This window comes from Amaranthus tricolor, chromosome 1 (assembly GCF_026212465.1).
Source record: "Amaranthus tricolor cultivar Red isolate AtriRed21 chromosome 1, ASM2621246v1, whole genome shotgun sequence".
NCBI classification, from domain to species: Eukaryota; Viridiplantae; Streptophyta; class Magnoliopsida; order Caryophyllales; family Amaranthaceae; genus Amaranthus; species Amaranthus tricolor.
In genome coordinates this window covers 19,773,863-19,786,012 of record NC_080047.1, presented here as the reverse complement: position 1 = coordinate 19,786,012, position 12,150 = coordinate 19,773,863, and the positions used below count along the sequence as shown (strand labels likewise).

General features: G+C 34.1%; 1 long non-coding RNA gene across 1 annotated transcript; it reads left to right on the top strand.

Annotated features, from left to right (window-relative positions):
• Window positions 1–2,004: 2,004 nt before the first annotated feature.
• LOC130810573 (uncharacterized) lies at window positions 2,005–7,702 on the top strand. The gene is made up of 3 exons (XR_009041070.1): window positions 2,005–2,290; window positions 3,665–3,736; window positions 4,149–7,702. It is a non-coding gene; the product is annotated as an uncharacterized LOC130810573 (long non-coding RNA).
• Window positions 7,703–12,150: the final 4,448 nt, after the last annotated feature.

Below are 12,150 nucleotides of genomic sequence, written 5' to 3'. Positions count from 1 at the left end.
GGCTTGCTTTTCAACGTCCTGCGCCATTTGAAAAGCATATCCGCATAGCGCTTTGCGGCTTTTTCCTCCCATGACCTTCGAACAAAATGATCGAGGCGAGGGTCCCATTTGTATTGTTTCTAAATACATAAATATTTCATCAAATAAAATACTTAAAATAATTTATATATAAAAAAGTCTCAAAATAAACAACAAAATAATATTTTTACCTTAAATTCATTAAAATAAAAATCTTTGGTGGGTTTGGTCACACCCTTCCAACTACTACCTTCGACATCTTGCCTATAATTAAAGGTAGCCCTTATTTTGGATGCAATGGTGTTCCCGGATATCGGATTAAATCTTACAATAATTAACAAAATTAGTTTACAATGAAATTTTAATATTGAAAAAATATTAATGATAATAAGATGATAAAAACATTTACTTGTTTATTGTTGGTAGCCATGGAAGATTCGGACGAGGATCGTCTCCATCGTCCTCTTTCATATTATGTATGGAATCACTTGGAGTATTTTCACTACTGCCATGAGCTGGGTTATTGTTGTCTTCGTCGCTATTGTTGTCGTTGCGAGTCGACAAATTATTCAAGAAATAGTTGCTAGCCCAATCATTAGGGTCGCTGTTCATTTTGCCTATAATATTTATTTCAAACCCTAATATTATTTTCAACTAAAATCAATCTTATCTATACCAGAAAATGTCCCAATTTTATCTACATAATGAATTATTTCATCCCAAACTAAACATTACTACGTATACTATTAAAGTAATTCGAAAATTACATTTAAAAATTTTAAAAAAAAACTGTTTTAATTGACATTAGACATGCTCAAAAAATCGAAAATATAAAAAAAAAATTCGAAACTAGATAATAACATCATATTAAAAATAAATTACTCTATAATTCCAAAGTTACATTCTAAATAAAAGAAATGTAGAAAAATATAACATAAAACATGCTCAAAGTATACCATAATTCATAATTCGAAAATATAAATTACTCCGAAATTCAAAAAATGCATAAAAATAATATTAAACATGCTCAACTTATACCATAATTCGAAAATGTTAAAAACATACAAATAATGACGAAACAAAATAATAACATTAGACATGCTCAAAATATACCATAATCCGAAATTTAAAAAAAACATACATAATTCAACATAAACATCATGAAATAACAAGAAAACACATGTTGAAGATGATAATGTACTCCATAGCTCGAAATCAAACAAAAAAAAAAACCATTCAAACATAATTTATCATCATAATCGTCAAGAACATTGAAAAAATTAAAAAAAAATACACAATAAACACTAACCTTTTAATAAGAAGATGAGATTTTTAGAGTTGAAGATGAGTAGTAACCACAAAATGATGAAAATGATTTAAGAGAGAAAAGAAAATTAAAAAGAGAATGAGATTAATGGAGGAAAAGAAATTTTAAAGGGGAAGTACAAGGAATTGAAAATGAAGAAGTATGGAAAATGAAGAAATATGGAAAATGAGGATGGAGTCGTAGGAGTTGAGGAATTAGGGTGATTCATCTGAAGTTGGCGACCACCAATGACAAGACTAAACAGGTTTACTTTTCAGTATGGCGACGAGCAAAGTGGTCGCTGACTGTAATGACAAGACCAGACAATTTGACTTTTCAGCCTGGTGACCAGCTTGTTGGTCGCTAAATCGTCCCCCGCCTCGGTAATGAAAACTTTGCGTGCTGCACTAGGGAAAAAATCGGTTGGTGCTGTGACATTCGGGAATTTAAAATAAATAAAATCATTTTGGGCCTTTAACTAATTAGAAATTACCGTGAATCAAGTGAGTTAAGTGGGTTATAATAATAATAATAATAATAAATAAAAAATAAAAAAAATTGGAAAAAAAAAAACTTGGAAGTGGGCGGCAAGGTAGGCTAAGTGCCAAAAACCTTAACATAGTCTTATCCTAATTTTAAGATTAAAATTAAAAAAAAAAAAGATTATTATATACCCATACCCCAAATCAGTAACCCAATTCCCCTTTCCCTTTTCCTTCCTTCTTCTTCGAGCAATCAACAACACCATCAACATCTTCATCACCTTCCTCCTTCTGAAATTTCGAGTGCCTTCAAGCTAGATTAATCATCTTCTCGTTAATTCAACTGGTCCTTTCGTGTTCCCTTCTCTCTGTGCAGCAAAATCAGTGGCGGCTTTCACCGAACACGAACACCGCTTCTCACGGTGGTTCTACAACCATTACCGGTGTTCCTTCTTCTTGTAATTGTTGGTGTAAAAAAACTAAGGTATTAAATCTCTTAATTTCTATGTGTAATTTCATTTTACTCATCTTTTATAATCGATTTTCTTTTCATATGTTCGAACCCTAACTATTTCTAATCGAAATTACATGTAAACAGATGAATATATTTGTAGAATTTATTCCATTAAAGAAGAAAGATCTGAAAATCCTTTTGTGTTCTTTGTTCATCCATTTTGAAGTCTTTAGTTGGGTTTTTTTAGTGTTGATTAGTATTGGTTTTTGGGTTATTTGATTTCTAGTATAAAGTTTGGTATTTATTGAAATTTCAGTCCGGAATTTGAACGTTCTGTTTTGGCCACTTTCGAAGTAGTTCTAATTGTTTTTGGGTTCTGGTTCCTTCATAAGAATTGTAGAGCTCCGAGTCACGGTCGCGTGGGCACTTGAATCGCTCCAAAATGAGTTCGTATGAGGAAGTTATACCCAAAACGCTAGCAGGGTGTCTTGTAAATTCGAAAATGATATTTTTGATTTACTTGTTCATAATTAAAGTTGGAGTTCAAATTGAGTACTCTTTTTATCATGTGTTTAGGGTTAGTAGTTATCCTTCAATTGGGTTTTATTAATATGAGGTTGATTTCATTGACATACTTTCATTAGCGTGCTCCTTCGTCATGAATTAAGCTTTAATTTTTGTTGAATCTTGAATTTATATAGTTAATTAGATGAGTTATATTGATTGGGAATATTAGCTGGATATGAGATATTGGATAATTATTGTTAGGAATTAGGAATTTATGGAAAATAATGATGATGATGATGATGTCTTGATTTTGGTTGGGTTAATGAACTTCTCACGTAAATGTTAGCTGTTCATGGAGGTTTTGATAATGATGATGACAAGTAATTGAGTAAAGTGATACTCTTAGGTGATATATTAGATGTTTGTTGATTTGAGAACTTGTTATGGGTATTATGTTGATTGATAGATTTGGGTGAAGTTGAGATTAATTATTTTGGGTTGTGGATACTCGTTAAGAGCTAATTGTTAGATGATTTAATATTTTAGATGGATTATTAAATTATTTATGAGCAATAGCGATTGTGGGCTAGAATGGTTACTTCCAGTTTAATAAGATGTAAATGGTGAATTAAAGATCAAGTTTTACTAGTATATGATGCTTAGAAATGTTAAAACCAAGAGTTATGGGTAAGTATCGAATAATTTGATATTCTTGAAAGTATTATGTGATTCTTTGAGGATTTCTAACATTGAGTTTGAATGTATATATTAGTGTTTAAGTGGAAATATTAGAATAGCTGGTGAAACTATGCGCTCTAAGGATGAGTAGTAATGAACTATATGAACCTAGCTGTAGTATCGTATGCGTTGTTGTGATGCTATGTTGTTATGCTTCAGGAGGCGACTTTATCGAAGAGCCCTTCTAATAATCGCGGGGTAGCAGACTTAGCCTCTTGAAGCGTTCTTTTGGTGAGTAGTAACAGTCCCTTAAAAGGGGTCTGGCCAGGCTACCATTTGTAAAATGTTTATTTAAAGTTTGTGAAATTTATATGAATGTGATAAATGTTTATGAATGATTATGCTGATATTGATATGGTCAATGGATCGGGCTTGCGAGCTGGTCATTGACGGAGTTGAGGAACATGGTTCCCTACTCCCTGTTTTTGAAGCGAATTGTCATTGAGATATTGACTAGCTTCACCCGAGAGAGACATAGCCTTAGAGCTATGGATGTTCCTCTCAAATAGACTCCCTGTGCGCACATAGATCTAGGAAACTGATGTTGCTTTTAAACCATTGTTTTGAATTGCTGTGTTTAATTGTTTTGGATTGTTGCTTCTCACTCAGTTTAATCTGATTCCTTGTTGTTTCCATCTTTTAGCTAATTATAGATCGGATCCGGTCGGGAATAATCGGGTTAGCAAAGTTGGAGAGAGTGCTAAGGATGTCCTTTTGAGCTGAGGCCGTGGAAGCTTATAGTCTGTATTAGGAATTTGTTTAATGTATATTAATTCTGATTAGTTCTGATTATGTTGAATATAATGGACTCGTAGTGAGTTGTATGGTTAGTTTATGTTTAGATTAGATATTTGGTTTGAGAGTTAACTTTGTTGGTTTCGTAATAGAGCTGGTGATTCCTTTGCCCAGATTTTGGGATATGATTTAAGTTTCTTGGGAAATAATCCCCGTGACGACTCTGTTTACCTAGTCAACGATAAGTCGGGTTGTTACAGGTGCAGTATTATTATTATTATTATTATTGCCGTTGTAATTATTATTATTATTATTATTATTATTATTATTTGTAGGAATGCTAATAGATGATCGAATGCAACAAGAGGGGGGGTGAATTGTTGTGTATTAGGTTTAAGATTTTTGCCTCTAATTTTTGCGGAATTGTATCAAGTAAAGAACAAACTTAAACTCAAAAACAAAAAGAAAAATAATAAAAGGAGACAAAGATTTTACGTGGAAACCTTCTTGGCCTAACAAGAAGGAAAACCACGACCCCCCGGGATTTCAAAATTCTCACTATGTTTTAGGCAATCAATTACAATTACATAAAACAAATAAGCTTCACTTGAAGCTTCTCTACTCTAGGCCTATTTCTATTCTTTTCTTTTCTCCTTCTCTTTCTCTTCTCACGCTTCTCTTGAAGCTTCTCTATTCCCCTAGACTTCCCTTAAGTCTAATTACAACAAAAACACTCAATTACCCTTACAAGGCCAATTCTTAAGAAGATTAAAATTAAGTAGTTGCTCAAGAAAAATACAATGAATTAATTGGCAAATTCATGAACAAAATATTTTTCTTATTTTGATCTCACCTTAAGGACACTCTTAGATGGATATCGGTTGAGCGTAGCTTCCCTCGTTTATAAAGGGAACAGCCATCAGTGCACTTAACCCACGATTTCCATGTAGTGCACTCATCCCACGACTTTCATTTACTTACTTGCTCCCAAAGAAAATTGGAAAGTTGTTGAAAGTAGAGGTGGAAAATGACTGCGGTTTTCTTGTACGGTTAATAGTACATGAGTCACTAGGAAGATCCTAAATTATAGGAGACTTGTTCAAAGTAGAGAATAAATCTCTTGGGTGTCCGAATTTATAGGAGATTAATTCAAAGTGAGGAATAAGTCTTCTCCATATTTTTAGGCGTTTAAAAAAACTTTTTGCCAATTAATAAATTAATTTAATTAAGCAACTAATTAAACTTTTAACCTTTTACATTAACTAAAAACAGAAAACGTAATTTTCGTAACTTCCAGTCAATGTCTTCTTCAGACCTTTATCGTGGGGAACAGCGCACTGTCTCCATCTACAACTTTCGTCAGGACTTTAACTCTAGGAACAGTAAACTGACTTCTAAAGCAATTGTCCAACTTCTTGGATATTTGAGACATGTACAACTTCCACGAACCAAGTCATAGGCTTCTTCAACGATTAACAAAATCGGATATTCACCTACAAAACAATCTCTAAAACATGTTTGTTTATTTAGAAGTGAAGTAATCATCAAAACCTAAGAGGCCAACAAATTCCCCCTTTTTGATGAAAACAAACTTTAGAAACAAACGTAAGTAAAATAGAGTAAAGCGAAATTCTTAGAGTGTACTAGAGATTAAAGTAACTCCAAATAACTTAGTAAATTAACGTGTTACAATATAATTTACCAAGCACTCATAGTAGAACAATTTACTCCATACAAAAACATAACATAAATAATTAAACTAACACAAAAATAGTTTAAACTAACACAAATTAACAAATAATATGATAAAATTAAAAAAATTAAACAACAATTAAACTTAACAGCGCAGATCAACTTAGATAATGATATTTTAAGCCCTTAGCAGATCATAGTATGCAATAATTTCCATTAAAGAGCAATATAAATCAATCTATCAAGATATGGAGACTGTGTATTCACAACTTCTCTTAAGTTTGTGCATCTCTTCCCCCTTTTGTCATCAATCAAAAAGAATTGGGGGCATCTAACCTCAGCACAAACCATATAAATTTGTCAGTGATGAAACCAAGAAGCAACAAATGAAAGTAAGTTCCATGAAAAGCAATTCAAATCTGCATAGAGTTAAGCATCACAGACCATGAAAATAAAAGCAAGAAAAGAAAATGTAGTAATTGTTCAACAAACAGATACAATGTTGTACCCCAGATGGTACAACAACAGAAAGAGAAATTGTTTGATAAGTGTCACATCCAACAAATCATTAAAATTTTGAGGAGAGGGATCAAGGGGCGGTCTCTTCTTCATCAATGTATTCGGTCTGCACTTCAACAGTGTCCAACTTTGCACCATGACGGTTTTCCATCAGGGTAAGTTGATCAACAATTGAGGCAAGAGAGACGCGAATTTCATCTTGAAAGGCAGTGAATTGAGACTGTAGATCAAGGAGCTTGGAGAGAATGGAATTTGAAGAAGCTGCAGGAATAGAGTCAAAGTTAGTACAACCAATGTTAGGTGAAGTGTGTGATTGTGGTGGTGGTGTAAACTGGATAGGTGATTGTGGTGGTGATGGTATTTGATGTTGTGGTAGAGTGGCTGGCTTGGGAGAGGAAGGTTCATTAGGTGTTGGCTCAGGTATGGTGTCAGATGTAGTTTCATCAACCACAGTAGCCTTGCATTTCGAGGCCAACCTCCTACTCTTCCTTTGTATTGACTTAGCCTTTTTCCTCATAGCCAACACAATCTCTTCATCACTGGAATCACTGCAGAGATTGTGAGGAACATTATCATCCAAGGCTTCTTTCTGTTCTTCCTTTTCCCCCTTACTTGCAGCTCCGTCCTGTTCCCCTTTTTCAGTTGTTTCAATATTTTCAGAGGGAACAGAATCTTGTTCCTTTTCTTTCTTATTCTCCTTGTTCTCCTTTTCCTCTTCAACTTCTTCAGCTCCTTCTTCTTCAGATCCAACTTATACAACCTCCTCATGCATTAATATCCCCTCATCATTCAATTTTAAATGCAAATTTTGTAAACATTTCGCACCAATTTTCATATTGGGACCCATTGGGAACTCCAACCCTTCCAATGGGACCTCAAATTTTCTAAAAATCCAGGTTAGCAACCCTCCATAACCAATGAAACTTTTCTTTTCAATGCAGTCTGATAAATGAGAGATCATCAATGAAAGAAAATTTATTTTAATATGTTTTTCCATGTAGTAAATTAAAGTGGCGTCACACAAACTCACTTGACTACGTTTTGAGTTTCGTGGTAAAATGAATCTGCGAGCAACATTGTACAACAATTTATGCATGGGAGACAAAACATTGTGACTGATCTTCCCCTTCTTTTGATCAACCCCTAAAAATTTTAGAATTGTTCGTTCATTGATGCCAGAAAATGCAATCTTCGACCCAATATAATATGTATCAAAACCAACATTGGGAACATTAAACCATTCCCCCAATATAGCACTGTTAAATTCAATTTTAACGTTTTTAACAATACTAGAACACATTCCACCATCATTAGAGAAATTTAAAATAAATTCTCTCATTAAGTTTGGAAAAATGGAATTGCAACTGAAAGTGGACATCAATGATTCTCATTCTTAATTTTTTTAAATGTCATGCAATTTAGGAAAGTGAGTAGAATCATACCAATACTTATCCAACCCGAACCCTACTGTCATCTCCTTTGAAACTTCTTCGGCACTGTTTGGATCAACATGCTTCAAACGCTTAACTACTTTGGAAGATGAACCACTTTTTGGTGATGGAATCTTGCTTTTGGTACCTGTGGGTTCAGTGGAGTGTTGGGTGATTCTTGTGTGGTTTCTGTTGGTGTGGGTGGTGCAGCATTCAGTAATGGTGGAGGAAGAACTACTCTTAGTGGTTTTGGCTGGTCTGGTGTACGGGATTTGGTAGTTTTCTTGTCGGATTTAGAGGATTTTGGGGATTTCATTTTTGAATTTTTGAAGGTGTTGAGAGAAGGGAGAAGGACGGTTTCTTGAGTGAGAGGTTGAGAGAAAGGTTTGGGGGAGTGTAGTGTTATGACGTAAAGGGGGGGAGTTTAAATGATTGAAGTGACGGTTTACTCCTTCAAGTCCCATCTCTTTATTGCCCTTTGCATTACTTGAGTAAAAAAAACCGTTTTCCCCCTTTTTTTTTTTTGATTATGTTGGCTGTTTTTATAGAGATATGAAATAAAAATAATGAAAATAAAATAAGATAGTATTGAGATGAATTGTGATATTGTGAGATTTTATATGAAGAGAATAATGAACAACTGCTTTGGTCTGATCGGATTATCACATGCAAATTAGAAGACATTCATGGTACGAACTTTATTAAGTGTTTACATTATCCATTCAATAATTGATTTTCAATCAAGATATTGAGGTTGATTCCTGACCTTTTCATTCTCATGATGCTTCAATGGGAAATATATGCAACTAACTTTAGTGGAGCTTGATCATACCAAGTTCCAATCTCATCTTTTCATATTGTTCCCATGGAAGTGGTTTGGTCAGAATATCTGCAACTTGTTCATTAGTGTTAACATGCTTTAATATAATATTTTTGTTTTCTACATTATCCTTAAGAAAATGATGTCTAATATGTATATGTTTAGCTTGTGAGTGATGCACTGGATCTTTAGATATACATATGGCACTGGTATTATCACAATAAATAGGAATGCATTCAATTTTAATACCAAAATCTCTTAGTTGCTGTTTTATCCAAAGCATTTGGGAACAGCAAGCTGCTGCTGCTACGTATTCAGCTTCGGCTGTGGATAATGCAACCGTGTTTTGTTTCTTGGAACTCCATGAAACTAAACATGAACCAAGAAATTGTACCATACCTGACGTGCTTTTTCTATTAACTAGATCACCTGCATAATCTGCATCACCAAAACCTTTTAAATCATAAACGTCACTTTTAGGATAAAGTAGGGACAAGTCGTCTGTTCCCTTCAAATATCTTAAAATCCGTTTTACTGCTGTGAGATGTGATTCTTTGGGATTGGACTGAAATCTAGCACATAAACCAACACTAAATGAAATATCGGGTCTACTTGCAGTTATATACAATAAGGAGCCTATCATGCCTCGATACATTGTTTGATCTACGTTAGTTCCTTTTAGGTCTTCATCTAATCTAACATTTGTAACCATGGGTGTATGGTTGGTTTTAGCGTTGTTTAGCCCATATTTCTTAAGAAGTTCTTTTATGTATTTTTGTTGATGAATAAAAATACCATTTTCAGTTTGTTTAATTTGCAAACCAAGGAAGAAATTTAATTCTCCCATCATGCTCATTTCAAATTCTGTGCCCATAAGGTTGGCAAATTCTTTACATAACAAATCATTGGTCGCACCGAAAATAATATCATCAACATAAATTTGAACAACTAAAATATCATAACCTTTATTCTTAAAGAATAAGGTTTTATCAATTTTTCCTCTTACAAAGTTATTTTGAATCAAAAACTTTGATAGTCTTTCATACCATTGCCTAGGAGCTTGCTTCAAGCCATATAAAGCTTTGTCAAGCTTGTAGACATGATCAAGACTAGAGGTGTTCTCAAAACCAGGGGGTTGTTCAACAAAAACTTCTTCATCAAGAAAACCATTTAAGAAAGCACATTTTACATCCATTTGATACAGTTTAAAGTTCATGAATGCAGCAAAAGAAATTAAGATTCTAATAGCCTCTAACCTTGCTACTGTAGCAAAAGTCTCAGTGTAATCAATACCTTCTTATTGATTGTACCCTTTGACCACGAGTCTTGCTTTATTTCTCACTATTATTCCATGTTCATCTAGCTGATTCCGAAATACCCATTTCAAACCAATTACCTTCTTGTGTTTTGGTTTGGGTTCTAAGTGCCATACTTTATTTCTTTCAAACTCGTTCAATTCATCTTGCATGGCTACGACCCATTCGGAGTCCTTTAAAGCTTCCTCGTGATTTTTAGGTTCAAGTGATGATAGGAACGCAAAGTGTGCACAAAAATTTCTCATTTGGGATTTTGTTTGTGTTCCCTTATTTATATCACTTATAATCGAATCAAGAGGATGATAACTTTGATATTTCCAAGGTTTAGGCACAAATTCTCTTGTGGGAACAGTTGCATGTTCTTGTTCAGCAACTTGATTGTCATTCTGTTCAGATACTGGTTCATTCTGCTCATCTGCGGGAACAGCTGGATTGGGAACAGTCTGCTGGTCCTCTTGTACTGGCAGTTCCTGAACTTGGTCAGTTTCTTCTGCATCTTCTTGTATTGCCTGTTCACCTGCTGTTCCTTGTTCTAACACTTTTATTTCTTCATCATCGTTCTCTAGATGAGCAAGACCAATTTTAACATCATTGATATCTTGTTAACTTGTTGAAAAGTTAGTTTCATCAAAATTAACATGAACTGATTCTTCTACACACATTGTTCTTTTGTTGTAAACTCTGTAAGCTTTACTTTGTGATGAGTAACCAAGAAATACTGCTTCATCACTTCTTTCATCAAATTTGCCTACATTTCGTTTTCCATTTACATGTACAAAACATTTGCATCCAAATATACGAAAGTAGGAAATATTTGGTTTAACACCTTTGAGTAATTCATAAGGTGTTTTTGAAGTGATTGGTCTTATTAATACACGATTAAGAATATAGCATGCAGTATTGACGGCTTCAGCCCAAAAATTTCTAGGTAGACCACTAGCAATCAACATGGTCCTAGCTATTTCTTCTAAGGTCCTATTTTTCCTTTCTACCACTCCATTTTGTTGTGGTGTTCTAGGTGCGGAAAAATTGTGATTTATACCATGTTCATTGCAATAATTCATGAAGTTTGAATTTTTAAATTCTTTCCCATGATCAGACCTTATGTGAACAATTTGATTATTGGTAGATTTTTGTATTTTATTAGCAAAAGAAACAAACTCATCAAAAGCTTCATCTTTGCTTACCAAAAATAATGTCCAAGTGAATCTACTATAATCATCAACAACAATAAACACATAACTTTTGCCACTACGGCTTTGTGTTCTCATAGGTCCACATAAATCCATATGAATTAATTCTAACGGTCTAATGGTAGTCACCAAATTCTTTGATTTAAAGGATGACCTCACTTGTTTTCTTTTGGCACAAGAATCACAAATTTCTTCCTTAAGAAATTTTATAGCTGGTAGTCCTCTAACTAGGTCTTTTGATCTTAATGCATTAATCAATGAATAACTAGCATGACCTAGTCGCTTATGCCAAAGTAGTGGGTCTTCTTCTATGACACTTAAACACGTTAGACTGGTTTTGGGAACAGTGTCCAGGTCCACTACATAAGTGTTCACTTTTCTGATTCCCTCAAGCACAGGGTCTCCTGTGTTGTTCCTAGAAATTATGCATTGTTCAGAAGTAAACTTAACAGAGTTACCTTTGTCACAAAATTGAGAAATACTTTGCAAATTGTGTTTTAAATTCTCGACTAAAAATACGTTATCAATGGCATGGGAACTTGACCTTCCAACCTTTCCTTTGGCAATTATCTCACCCTTCATGTTGTCGCCGAAGGTTACTGTTCCCCCATCATAGGCTTCAAGTCAGAGAAATTTAGATTTGTCACCCGTCATATGCTTGGAACACCCACTGTCGAGATACCATGAGTTGTTCCCCCTCACTTGAACCTGCAAAGCAACTTAATGGTTAGGTACAGGAACCCATTCATCCTTGGGTTCCTTGTCGACAATACTTGAATCACATTTCTTAATCCATATGCGTTCGACATAATTTTTATTTGCTTTGGTATGCTGTTCCCTCTTTATACATTGATGTTTTAGGTGTCCAATTTTACCACAAAAGGAACAGATTTTACTACTAGGGAGATCAACATAGACCTTTTTCCTTTTATCATTCTTA